This window comes from Diadema antillarum, unplaced genomic scaffold (assembly GCF_040938485.1).
Source record: "Diadema antillarum isolate AM-2024a unplaced genomic scaffold, OU_Dant_1.0 scf00000076, whole genome shotgun sequence".
NCBI lineage: Eukaryota > Metazoa > Echinodermata > Echinoidea > Diadematoida > Diadematidae > Diadema > Diadema antillarum.
The window spans coordinates 1,523,441-1,537,897 of record NW_027270965.1 but is presented as its reverse complement, the minus strand read 5'-3'; the positions used below and the strand labels follow the sequence as shown (position 1 = coordinate 1,537,897).

Sequence of the window (14,457 nt, the reverse complement as noted above, 5' to 3'; positions counted from 1 at the left end):
ATATAGAGTGAAATTGGAGTGAATTTTTTGTGAAAATGAACATTTTCACTCTAAATTCACTCTTTTTTGTATTCACTCCTTCAAGAGGGAATGTTTTCACTTGATTTTTTTTTTAAGAGAGAAGATTATCCCTGATTTTTTTTTTCATTTCTATGTATAATGCAACCAACATCTCCAGTACCAAATGAATGCAGTTTGTGCAGTAATCACAAGATGACCTACACTTTTACTTCTGCCGAGTCAAATTTTCAACTCTGAAACCGAGTCAAAAATGTTTCACTCCGATCCGTGTAAATTTAACACTAACTGTGTCCTTCTGACTCAAATCTGAGTTATCATTTTGGTTATCAGATTTTTTACACCTGCGCAGAGTCACATCACAAATACCAAGCGCAGTGTACATGACATACGCGAACTACAATTGGACAAAACATGTCATGTGTCCCATGTGACGCGTTACCCCCGCGAAGAAAAAAGAAAAAGCGACACCGTATCAGAGTGAAATTGTGATATTTTGATTCGGCGTGTCATTTTGCTGGAATAGATTGCACCTAACTTACCCCATTTCCGAGTCAAATTTGACACTTTCTGAGTTAATTTGACGCCACAGAAATGACTCGGAAAGTGACTCGGAATCCGAGTGAAATCATTTGACTCGGAAGTCCGAGTAGCTTTCACTCGGAAAGAGTTGACTCCCAGCTGGCGCCATTTCCGAGTCACATTTCACACTTTCCGAGTTATTTTTGACGCCGCAGAAATAAGAGTGTATGTAAAAGTATAAGATCTATAGTCTTCGAAACATACTGTAACCATGTAACCATGTGACATACCAGTCTTCCAAATCAACTGTCAGAACTGCACACATTCCTCGACTTTCTGGGTGCTATACAGCCATCTGTATCTCATTAAATAATGCTTATCAAATCTTAAGTGTCCCTTGATCTCTTTGATTGACCCCCCCCACAAAAAAAAGTAATAATTCTGAAGCACATCCATTACAACAAATCGAAACAAAAAAAGGAAATGATTGGTATTTTACTTAGTATGTATGGTAAAAGACAATTCAGATTTCAAAGCTAAGATAGAAGGACTACAGCAATGTAAGTACCAAAAAAAAAAAAAATCCTTTAAATGCATTTTAACCCTACATGTAGGTGCTAAATTTTAGCACAATGATATTCTCTCAATGATAAATACTCACTATGTTGACTTTGAAATGGTTTTCATGCTTCTGGGTGATAGAGAAATATGAGTATATTTCATGTGGTAAATACCATTTTCACCAGTGTATGATATTCTTAAGTTTAATGTTCAGTGGTATATCAAGTGACCGATGATTCTAAATCCTGAGAAAAGGATGAGAATGATGAGTCATTTTCTAGTTCCCTGAGCATCGAATCTAGAGAACACACATTTACAGTTGAAATGACCAACACTCAACAAAATTCAACCTAACATAAAATCTAATAACATCATTTTTTTAATCTGTACTTGTCATTTATCAGTATATTCGATAATACAATGTTTCCTTTTTTTATATTTAACATCATACAAAATGTATATGAAGAACTTTTAAGGAAGTGCATTGATTCAGCGGCAAATATGGCATTTACAAATGTATGGTTGCCTGTATAGTACAATCATAATTATAAAGTGTAGGCTTGCCTTTGACATCTATAGACAAGAACTATTGCTTGGATACAATTCAATCATAAAAGAATGCTTCTGTTTTTCCTCTGCAGGAATTCTACAACACTTCAGAAATTATGCCATCATGTGTCTTCACTCAGCAACAAGTATCTTAGCTGTGGCTGTATTTTTCTTTGTGCTAACATGCACAGTGGTTGGTGGAAAACAAGTGGGAGAAAACTCTGTGTATGCCAATATAAATCAAGATGTTGAAATGAAATTTTATGCCCCACAAAGCTGTGGTAACTGCACATACAGAATTCTGGTAAATCATGAAGTCTTGTACATCAGTGGCAGAATAAGACAATTAGATTTTGATCATGACAAGCACGAAAGGGTTTTCATCAAGAGGAAGGCTTTCTTTGAGAGTTTTATTGTCACTCTAAGAATCACCGAGCTACGTCCCTCCGACAAAGGCCTTTACAAGTGCATATTTAAGAGTGGCAACTTTCACACTGCACAGACCTATCAACTGCACATACACTATCCTCCAACCAGAGCGACTTGTAAACAGCATAATGTGAGCATGTCGCATCTTCAGTGTATGGCAACTGATGGATCCCCAACAGGAGGAATTGTGTGCTATTCAGAGGTCAATGGACGATCAACAGGGATCCTCCCGCTGTCAACATCCAGACAAGAAGATCTCATCATAGCAATCTTCTGGGGCGGTAGACACAACCACCTAGCCTGCTGCTCTGTGAGCAAGATTTTCCCCAAAAGTCAAAGAGACTGTACAGATTTCCTATGGAATCACAAAAGCCATACGAGTGACTTAAGCACAGAATCAACAAGAAAATTGACACCATCAAGACGTGAACAAACTCGGGTTGCATTAGAGACTCAGGGCCATGCTGCAAGCACCTGGACAGAGACTAAATTTACTACAACACATACATTCTTACTTCTTTTGTACTTGTTCATGACTTGTGATTCCAGATATTACATGATCATCCATGTAGCACTAGTACTATCACTCTTCTGTGGTTACTGCAGTTCTATGTTCATAACTTTTCAAGAGGGTAGCTTAGCAAAGATTGAATTTTCCTTCCCTCTCTCTGAGGATGGCATTTCCTTTCAACTTCAAATGGCATCATACTCTCCATTCTATGTTAATGGAAGAATAATTCCTGATAACTTAATGCCAAGCCAAAGACAAAGATTCCATGTAAATACAGCCCAGCACCTAGAAGACGGCATGAATGTATACACTGTGGTTTTAAAAATAGATAACATCACTCGACATGATGCTGGTACTGTTTCATGCTATGTATATCAAGGGGGTAGTGTGCTATCAGAACTTACAATTCGAACATCAGTATCTGTTGAGTTTCCACCTAGTAAGGCAGAATGCAAGCTTGACAATACCAACAAACCAGACTATCTGGAGGGCTGGTTTCTGCTGAACTGCACAGCTGGAGTGGGCAGTTCTCCAGGTTTCTTCAAGTGTTACCAAGCTGGTCTGCTCCAACCAACATGGACTCAATCTAAAAAGCAAAACACAACACACATCACACAGGCGATGTGGGTGCATGAATCACATCCTGTATTTTGCTGTTCATCCTCATACATTGATATGAGAGAATGGTGCCAATGTTCTGACTTTTCGTGGGACCCTTCGAAACCCGAAGGGGTACCAAGCAATGCCATTCCTTGTCCAGAAGCAGATGGAACCTCATCAAGTCGACACATTCCAATCACATCAACTGCTGAAACACCAAGAAATCACATGAATGGTGAAGACAGTGCTGCAAGCACATTCATGTCATCTCAACAAACCATACTCTCAGCTCTTGTTGCAATCGTCCTCACTTGGTTTGCCAATCAATACCTCTACCATGGAGGTAATCTTTTCACTGTGTGTTTGTTTGTATGTTTATTCATGTGTTTGCTTTGATGTTTATTCATGTGTTTGTCCGTTAACAACATCGCTTAAGGTTATTCATTTTTGCCACTTTGTGTATTTGTGGTGGCACATTTCATTGCCTTCATGGCATTTGTCCATGTTTCCCCATTCCGCACAGGATAAATTTCCTAAAATATCATAATTTTCTTTACCTCCTCTTTCCTATATTTCCTAAGGCATACCCCATGTGCCTACTCTCATGTTTCATCAATATCAAACTAAAACACCACAGTCTTTGTGTCAACATCATCTTGCCCCTTTTCTTGATCTCCAGGGCTCCATTCCAGAGGGCCATAGTAGCATCAGCAGGCTCCCACTCACTTTCTGCAATCAGCCCCTAATCATCGGTCTCATGTCATCAACAAGAAACAGCTCACAGCTCCCAAGGAAGAACTCCTCTGGCTTTTCTGGACAGAACATCCACAGCAATGACAAAGTGCAGAGGGCTTTGCACTGTGTCCTGGTGTACTCCAGTCCTCATATGAAAAGCTCCTGCTGTCATTGATGCTGTCTAGAAAATACACCAATATCAATAACTGCTCTTTGTGAAACTTTAACCACATCAGCAAAGACAACCAAACACACACACACACACACACACACACAAAGGAAGAAAACAACATCTCTTTTTACCACTATATTTCTCCTGCAGTTGTGGCTCAGTAAATGTTGCATCCACTCTATGTTTGGGCATTGAACTTCAGTTAATGAGGTGTGCCCCACCTGCTTTCACCATTCTCTAAAGATCTTTAGAGTATGTTCCACTCGCTTGATGGCATGGCAACACTCACATGTATGTGGGTCACTTCCTTTCCATGTTGTGCAATACAATAAAACTATACAGACCGGTTTGATATGGTACTTGGTCTTTGCCTTCTTATTTCATTAAGTCAGTCATCCATTCATATCCTCTTTTACCTGTTACCACTATGGTGGTACCGGTACACAATTTAAACCATGGTTTATACAAATTTCTGAACTGCGTAAATACGATTAACAGATTGTAAACGCAATAGACATCCAGTAGCAAGCGCGCATTCATGTAATATATGCGAAAGGTATGCTTATTTTATGCATATTTTAGATCATGGTCTTGGTCTAGGTTTAAACCAGGTTTAAGCCACCTTCATGAATGCAGGCCTATGAGTTTAGTCATCAAAACAGATGTGTCAGGTATTGAATCATACTTTGCTCCAGGAATTCCTCAAATTCAGCTCATGAGATCAGACACTTTGCTTCCTGTTTTAACTCACTTTCACTTTTTTCCCAATTCTACAGACATCTTTCTTCTACATTTCTTCCTGGCTTCTCTTAAACATACTGTGCTGTCTGCTTGGTTAATTTTTACATTTCACAACCTTGGCAACTCATTAGCAAATTCAAAATGATGAATATCACACGATTCTTCTCTTCCAGGATATGTGCCACCACATGCAGATTACAACATAGATCAAGTGGTGAGGTCACCCTTTTACCGGTCTTTCACTTACTTGCAGACAAGTCTGTCCTAAATTTTTGCCTCCTTACTATTAAAAAAGATTCTGAATGGTAAAATGATAAATAAACAGTTCTTTGATCAAATTTTTGCAATGCCATTTAAACCATCAATTCTCATCATACAGACATCAGTCAACATTGACAGTGAATAGAGAATATTCTAAATGGTCTTATGTAGTGTTTGTGACTAGCAAACAGGGAAAAGAAAATATGATTTTTCATGGTTTTCTAAAAAGAAAAGCATTTCTCTCATTGTTATTAAAATAACCTGCAGAGATACATTTCAATAAAATAAAAACATGTATTAAGAGAATGATAGATCTAACAGGGCGGTGAGTTGGCTCAGTCGGAAGCTCGTCTGCCTCACGATCACGTGGCCTGGTTTCGAACCCGAGTCTGGACTGAGCAATGTTGTGTGTATGCATACCGTCCCTTCTAGCAAGAGGCAAAACACTCTGTCCCTTGGATAGAACATAAAATGGAGGTTCTGTGTGAGAGAGTAACAACTCATGCACGTAAAAGATCCCGCTTCATTCATTCACATAACCCGGTGAAGTGGTTCCAACTCACATCCAACTAGACCCCATGGAAAACCAGCTAAATGTAGGTGAATATGGGCTATCCAGCCATCTTCTCAGATGGAAATGAACAAACAAACAAACAGATTTATAGCAAAGTTGGATCAGTATGGTTCATGTGTACATATCAATGAAAGCTGCATCAAACAAGACATTTTCTTCATTCCAGAAAGACCATTAATGTAGAATTTAAAAAGTTCAGCTATTGTTATGATATTTAGCAAGGATTGATTATGTACATTTTGATGACTTTTAAATAATTTGATTGCATCCCTGTCATAGATTCTTTAACCCGTTGAGGACAAGTCCCGAGTATACTCAGGCAAATGTCTATGGAAAATGCAAGTTGTAGCAAAATCAAACTGTCTTGCTATACTAAAAATGCATGATTACACAATAGTGACTCTATTACGTATTTCCCTTAAAATTTAGTCTAAACACATCCCAGTTTTGCAATATCTCTGGCAAATTTATGATCACAAAAAAAAAAATTCAGCTAGTCATTATGAGAAACAACCCATATTTACAGTAGCCTGGTTTTTACATGCTGTGTGTGCCTACTGAAAAATTCATGTAAATGTTTTCCTTCTTTTTGTCACAATTCATTCACAAAAATATTCTGAAAGCATTTCTTCATGATAACACTTTCAAATGTGGACTACTCTTTATCACTCTGGAGCTTTGCAGCAAACAATGTCTTAGATAAATTGTGTGTAAGAAAATACAGAAGAGAGAATTTAGAATTATTCTAAGATGCGGACATGACAAGTGTATTATTTCAAACATAAGATATGTAAACCTTGCAAATGTACAATGGCGGAGAAAATTATAATTTTGATATAAGAGATATACATGTCGAAAACATACATATAAGGTGGCATATCATGATTCATGAATATTGTTGTTCAAACAAAAGACTGTATTTAAAGACCTAGGTTTATCTGCACATGTTCCAAGAAATCTATTTTTTTATTGTTTTTAAAACAGAAATATGTGCAATATAAATATCTTTATATAAAAAAAAAATTATACTGTTATCCTCCTTCTGTAGGCCTACATACAGCTTGACTATTACTGTAAGTTGTTTATATGACATTTGTTTATCTTCATTCAGTATTGGCATATTGTAACTTGTATTTATCTTCATTTTACCTGGTAAATTTGAGTACACTCAATGCTTACATGTTTTTGTCAGATCATGTTTTAAGTTCTCAATCTTTTTTCCTCAGTAGAATCTCACTTTGATTTTATCATTTTGTTTCACCACAACATGATTGGATTTGTTGATGAACGTGATTTTATTTTGTATCGACAATATACTTACTATAAATGTGAATAAATTCATGTTTTGATATCATTGGATATATTTGAATATCAGTCCTTGATTGAAAGGTTTCCAAGACACATGTGGAAATAAATTCATGTAGCAGATCGATTGTTTTTCACCATACTGGTAGGGAACTTTTCCACATGTTGTAAAAGTGATCACTATGATTTTACTAGATCTGTCGTCTTTGGGAAACGATACATATATGGTACAATTTTGAAATTGATAGGCAGAGGACTTTCTGAGCTTACCTCTGTACAACTTTTGTCCAGAAACAAACAAAGAAAGAAAGATTCCATACAGATACAGAAGGTGATCCGAGAGGATACTCCGATCACCTAACAAGTTTGCTCTCCCAACATCCCATATATGTAGAGATGCCAGTGAGCTGTGTTTTGTGTCTATGTATCCCTCAGATTGCTGGAATCTGTGTGTAGGATATGTTCTCCAAGTAAGTTTGCCACTCGTTTCGTCAGAGTTAGTCACGATGCAATGGAAAGTTGCATTGCCTTCTTCATTAACGACCTTGTCACCTGGTTCCTGGTGAAAAACATTTGATCCAGAAAGTATGCATGATGATGAACTCAAATGGTTTCTCAAATGATAGCAAATAATATTACTAGGAGCAGCATTTTTGTGGTGAGCAGCTGAATATTGTTTGGGGAAACTGTGGCTCAACTAAAATCAATCCAATTTTTACTCTCCAAAAACGTGCTGTACGTTTGATTACCAATTCCCGTTTCTTATCCCCATCCAATCCCCTATTTCGTCAACTAAAAACATTGAAAATTGAGGATCTTCACACCTTTCAAACTGCTGTTTTTATGTATAAATATACATTTAATTGTCTTCCAAAAATTTTTGATGGCTTCTTCACTCCAAATTCCACCGTTCATTCATATCCAACACGTCAGTCGTCCGATTACCATCTCGAAAACCCCAGAATCATTTTAGCTCAAAAATCATTAAAACACAATGGACCAGATATTTGGAATTCTTTACCCCCTAATTTAAAACAATGTACGTCGCTGAACATTTTCAAACGAGAACTAAAAAACACCCTCATAATCCAGTATACTTCTGACACATAAATATTCATACCACCTGGTCAACAAACACCCTAAACAATGAGTTCACGGCCATAACTGAAGTGACATTCACCTCATCACACTGATACACAAAATAACACTCAACGTACAAACCAAGATTCATCCCAACACAATGCACACCGCACTGCACTGCACTTCCTTCGCACAATTACTTCCCACTCAGTGAGTGGCAAGATTTTCTTTATGTGTCTCTCCGTTGTGCCCTTTGCACAATTACCCCCCACTCAGTGAGTGGCAAGATTTTCTTTATGTATCTCTTTACCTGGGGCCATCTTCCTCGTCAAGCTTAGCTTATGATGATGGTCCCCTGCATTTCATTTTTATCATTTCCTATTGCTTCCTTTCATATATGATATTCGTTCTTGAAAAAAAGAAAATGTATGTAAGATCAAAACGTTACGAATATTAGCTGTGTAAATGACTATGTAAGTATTTTGTTGATTTGTTGATTTGTATTGATTTTGAAATGCAGAAATAAAAACTGAACTGAACTGAACTGAACTGAAGAAAACTTCTGAGAGTTGTACAGTGTCTGGTGTAGGATGTATTCAAGGTTAGTAGTTGAAGACTACAGCTCTTTTTGCTATATGAAGGCAGATACATCCTTCAGAAAAATAAAACAAGAAAGTCATGTTAATCCTTTTGGCAGAATTTGGGGAGTAAAAAATAGAGTTTAGTCAATTTATCATGTATAATGAACATCCAAATTGGGAATAGAAACATTTGAGAGCCCTTCAGAGTGTTGTGTCAGGAACTGAGCCAAGTTTTAGATAGATTGTCAAGCTCATTACTTCAGGAGAAATGAAGAAAGCAAAGAAAATAAAAGTGAAAGTATGACAATATTGTGCAAAGAGGATCAAGTGAACTTGACAATCCATCTAAAACTTGGCTCAGTTCCTGACACTACACTCTGAAGGGTTCTCAAATGTTTCTATTCCCAATTGGGATGTTCATTATATATGATAAATTGGCTAAACTCTATTTTGTACTACCCAAATTCTGCCAAAAGGATTGAAGTGACTTTCTTTTTTTAATTTTTCTGAAGGATGTGTCTGCCTTCATAAAGCAAAAAGAGCTTCAATCTTCAACTACTAACCTTGAATACATCCCGTACTAGACACTGTACAACTCTCTAAAGTTTTCTTCAGCTGCACACTACAAAGATGCTGCTCCTAGTAATATTATTTGCTGCTTTGAGAAATCATTTGAGTTCATCATCATGCATACTTTCTGGATCAAATGTTTTTCACCAGGAACCAGGTGACAAGGTCGTTAATGAAGGTGGCAATCAAACTTTTCATTGCATCGTGACTAACTCTGATGAAACGAACGGCAAACTTACGTGGAGAACATATCCTACACACAGATTCCAGCAGTCTGAGGCACACATAGACACAAAACACAGCTCACTGGCATCTTCGCTGCATATATGGGATGTTGGAAGAGCAAACTTGTTTGTTACTTGCACTTTTACAACTTTTGGAAAAGTTCCTATTCAGTATGGTGAAAAACAAACGATCTGCTACAGATCAAGAACAGCAACACTGAGGGTTCATTACTTCCCATCAGCGGATGAATTTCACTGCAGTCCTAGGAAACCAAGGGCTTCCAGGGTTGGGGAAAGGATTCATGTCCAATGTGAAATTCCACGAAGCAGCCCTCCTGTCGACCTGGGCTGGAGACTCTCAGTGCAGAATGGTGTAACTCTGCCTGTACCTCAAGTCATGGATCATGGACTTACTCGAGTCCTGTCATACGAGTTACTTGTGAGTCATGAACTACGCCTTCAAACCATAGTGTGTATTGTGACTAGCGAACTGGCATTCCCTGGTAGAAGCCTAAACTGCTCGCTTGGTCCAATCAAATTACTACTCCAACCAAAGGTGATTGTCCATCCCAGAAATATCATTTTGACAAATTCTGAACCAGCTTTACTCTGGTGTATGGCAAGCGGATATCCCTCAAATTTTACGTACACTTGGTCATGTTCACCTGATGGATTCATGACTGGATGTAATAGTCAGTCAAATACAGCAAGTTTCTCCATCCTGAGGGATCCTTCCAAAAGGCTGGGAACAGAGAGCATTGCCATCCACGTGAAGTGCACAGTCTCCAACACAGAGGGGGATGCTTTTGACATGGTACTACTGACAATCCAACAAACAGAAATTGTCTTTGATAACAGGGGAACTGACAACATGGAAGAATGCCATGATGTTCATCCAAACGTGACAATAAAAAGACAGAAAAGTAAATATTCTAGAGACACCCTTGTTTCCTGCCATGTAGACTTAGTTGTCTTGAACGAAACAGAAATTAGATGGTATTGGGGCAATACCCCAGTTGAAGAAAATGATTCAACATTTCTCACAGCATCAGCAGAATCTGCTTATGAACTTCATTTTCAAAATCACTCTGAACATCTAAAAGACACAAATGTCACATGTGAGGTGATCTTTTGTGAGAGGAAGTATACATCATCACTCAGTCTTGACTTTGGTTATGCCATGGAGGAGCAGACTGAGTTTTCTGTGACACTATCACCTGTAAAACCAACTATGAAGTATCCAGCACATGGTTCATCTACAACAGTTCCTTCAATGTCACCACTCCCACAACTAGAAAAGGAACAGTTTGTCATCTCATCAAAAGATGCAGCCACGGCAATCATCATCCCTGCAAACCAATCACAAAGCAAACTTGCTATGTGGCAGATTTTGACTGTAGCAGTTACTGCAACCATCGGAACAGTTTTCCTACTTATTTGTTCAGTCGCATTCATCAGCTTTAAAGTTATTAGACATTTCTCCAGTAGGGGGGCAAATTTCTTAAAACCACCAAGTCCTGCAAGAACTCAACAAGATCTTGTGGATGTAAGTGAACCTGCATATGAAGTGCCACTTATCCATCTCCAGGAAGTGCATTTCCGCAGAGAACCAAGTTCTCCGAGAACTCAAAAAGATCCTGTGCATCCTAGGAGTGATGACAGAGAATCTGCCTACGAAGTACCAGATGTTCAGTTCCAGGAAGTGCATTTCCAAAGACCACCAAGTCTTGCAAGAACTCAAACAGATCTTGTGGATCCCAGCTGTGATGAAATTGAACCTGCCTATGAAGTACCAGATGTACAGCTTCATGGAGTGCATTTCCTGAGAACACCAAGTCCTAACAGAAGTCAGAAAGATCTTGTAGACCCTAGCTGTGACAAAAGTGAACCTGCCTATGAAGTACCAGATGTTCAGCTCCAGGTGGTACTGGCACCCACTGTTCCATCTCTTCAACCGTTCAGACAAAACTCACTTCCCATGAGACACCTGCACATTTATGAATCCGCAGTATTTCAAGATCACCAGTCTGAGTCTTTTCTCAGTACTTCCCCAGAGAGCTGGTCCTCTAATTTTAGTGATAACTATAACATAGAAACAAAAGGAAGTGATCACTTTGAAGAGGGGGACACAGACCAACAAAATGTTTATTGTAATGAGTAGTTTGATAAATATTTATTTTACCAGACTGTGTAATGTCTTTTAGGCTCAAGTAACTCCACAGCGAATTTCAATAAACATGAGCTCTGCACTTGAGCATTGGAATAACTGATCAATGCACCTAAGTTTTAGCTTAGATAGCCAGCCTGCATAAATTCTGAAAAGTGGTTGACAGAACACACTTTTCCTAGATATACCAGAGACCTTGCAAAAAGTGTGAACAACAGAAAATATGCACACTTTACATGGCACTGTACAAGTGTCATGTACTGCCAACATTTTGCCTCATATCAAATAAGTTCATATAAGTTTGCCCCAACATCACAGGGACTCTTTCATAAAATCAGACATTGCTCCACTTCCATGACAGTACGTTTATTTTAAGTGTTTAATATAGACATACCATCAACAAAAGAGAACATTCATTGCTTTTTTGAATAAGTATCTGGATTTAAAAAAAAAGGATTTTTTTTTTCACAAAGACATTCAATGATGTAAAGAGATCACAGTAATTTTCTACAATATGATACTTCCATACTTTGTTTCAGTCATGTTGAGGTAGTGTTGCCTCATGTTCAATTACTCTCTAAAAAAAATCGAGTGGAAATATTCACTCCTAAAAGAGTGAGTACAAAAAAGAGTGAATTTGGAGTGAAATTGGAGTGAATTTTGAGTGAAAATGTTCATTGTCTCGGTTTAGAGTGACCTCAGGGATCACTCCAAAATCTTCAAGTGATCCCTGAGGTCACTCCAAAATGAGTGAAAATCAACATTTTCACTCAAGATTCACTCTAATTTCACTCAAAATTCACTCTTTTTTGTATTCACACTTTTAAGAGTGAATGTTTTCACTCGATTTTTTTTTTAGAGAGTACAAATACCAAGTTTCAAAGCATACAACTATGTAGTTCAAATATAAACTTTATAGCCTTCATTGTGATTGTATCTTTACTGATTTATATAAATTAAATGTCAAAATTGTTGTGTATATAGTGTTACTATTAATTCCACAATAGCAACACCAAAAAGTATCCACTGGTGTAATTCTATAATATCCATACAAATTGAAAGTGCTTGCTATATGTGCATCCAAGACTATGCAGAAGGCCTCTGGCACTTTTATGAAATGGGACATATCATGTAATCAGGAATATTGAGAAAAACAACTATCATTGCTAAAAAGCTTTATCTTCAATAACACATGAAACAAAACAAAAGTATTTCATGCATCCACAAGTAATTCCTAATCAAATCTTAAAAAAAAAAAGATAGATAATTAGACATACTTGCTATTTCAATCCCTGCTTTTAAGCAAAGAAAAGTTCAAAACAAAAATTGTGAAACAGTATTTATTATACTAGTAATTGACGGAACAATAATGAATCACAGCAACTTTTGAGTACGAGTAGGGTAAGGGCTGTTTGCTTTTTCTATTTTCTACAACTAGTGAAAAGTTTTGAGTATTATACATATCTATTAAATAAACTATGTGCTTATGAGAAATAATAATTTGGCAAATAATTTTAGCTTTCTCAACGCTTTTTTGTTTCATTTTTCTCTAGAAACTAAAAATTGCATAGTTGTATAAAGAGTACAAGTGGTAGTTTGAGTGCACGGAATATAATGTTTTGTTGTGTGTGTGTGTGTGTGTGTGTGGGTGGGTGCCCACGCATGTGTGTACCATATGTGTTGAACTTTGAGTGGTGTGCTAAAGGACTTGCTTTTTTGACCAACAGTTGCCAACCTCTGTTTTGTTGTTGTTGTTGTTGTTGTTGTTGTTGTTGTTGTTGTTGTTGTTGTTGTTGTTGTTAATGTAGTGCAAAATATATTTTCTTACAACAAAAGTCATTTTGCTTTGAAAAAGAATAAGAAATCAGTCACATAAAAACATTAAAACAAAATGAAAAAAAAAAGAATTAGCCCACATCCATCCAGTTTTTTTGAAGTACATACATGTACGTGCAACGTTACCTGATCAGGTCAAACCGAATTGGTTAAGATCTGTTACTGAAAAGAAAATTCTTCTTTTGCTCTTTTTGGTGTGGCTACAGAAAACCTGCAGTTCTTGAATGTTAAAATGGTATTTTCTTTCACCTATAGATGCAGCCCCTTCACCTGTGTCAAAATCAATGTCTTTCTAATGCAATATCATGTGATGTTTCTTGCTCTTGCTTGTTTTTCAGTTAGAATGTCAGTTGAATGATCCTAATAATTCAAAGTACATAAGATAAGTGCTACTACTACTAAAACAAAAAGTAATTGTAATAGTCATGATAAAAATGTGTGGTGTTTACATGTCACTATACACACCATTTACTGGAGATAATAACATGCTACCCAATGATTACAATGATAGTGGAGAAGTTGAGCTCTATTACTGTATTTGCAAATGTTTGCATGTGACAATTTTACCTCTTGACTGACACTTTAACCTTTGAAACTGAACCTTACTTTTAGCATTATTTCAGCATTGTACAATGAATCAATAAAATCATGCAAAATGTTCCATTGAATGTCCCCGATGATAATCAAAGATCAGTCGATCTTAAGATGTTTGTTTCCATGGACTTCTTTAACAAACTTTGCTGCTCACTGAGTGATATTAATTTAAAACATACACAATTGGACCCCCTCCCCTCCCCTTTAGTAATGACAGAATGATATTTGGTCAACATGAACATCATCCTCTACTGCCACATTACTACTTCTGGTGTACATGCCACTCTAAGTGAATCACATGAATTTACTCTGATCTGATACTTAAAGAGACTGTACAGTACCGGTTGAGGTGGGGTTCATGTTTTAATATTTATTAAGTAAGATAATGAGAAACCTCTTATGAAATATGAAAGAGCATGTAATTCTG

General features: G+C 37.1%; 1 protein-coding gene across 1 annotated transcript in view; it reads right to left on the bottom strand.

The window, feature by feature from the left end:
- The window catches only part of LOC139717547 (5'-nucleotidase domain-containing protein 1-like), a 275,580-nt gene that overhangs the window by 143,242 nt on the left and 117,881 nt on the right, over positions 1 to 14,457 (bottom strand). The gene's annotated exons all lie outside the window — the stretch shown is intronic.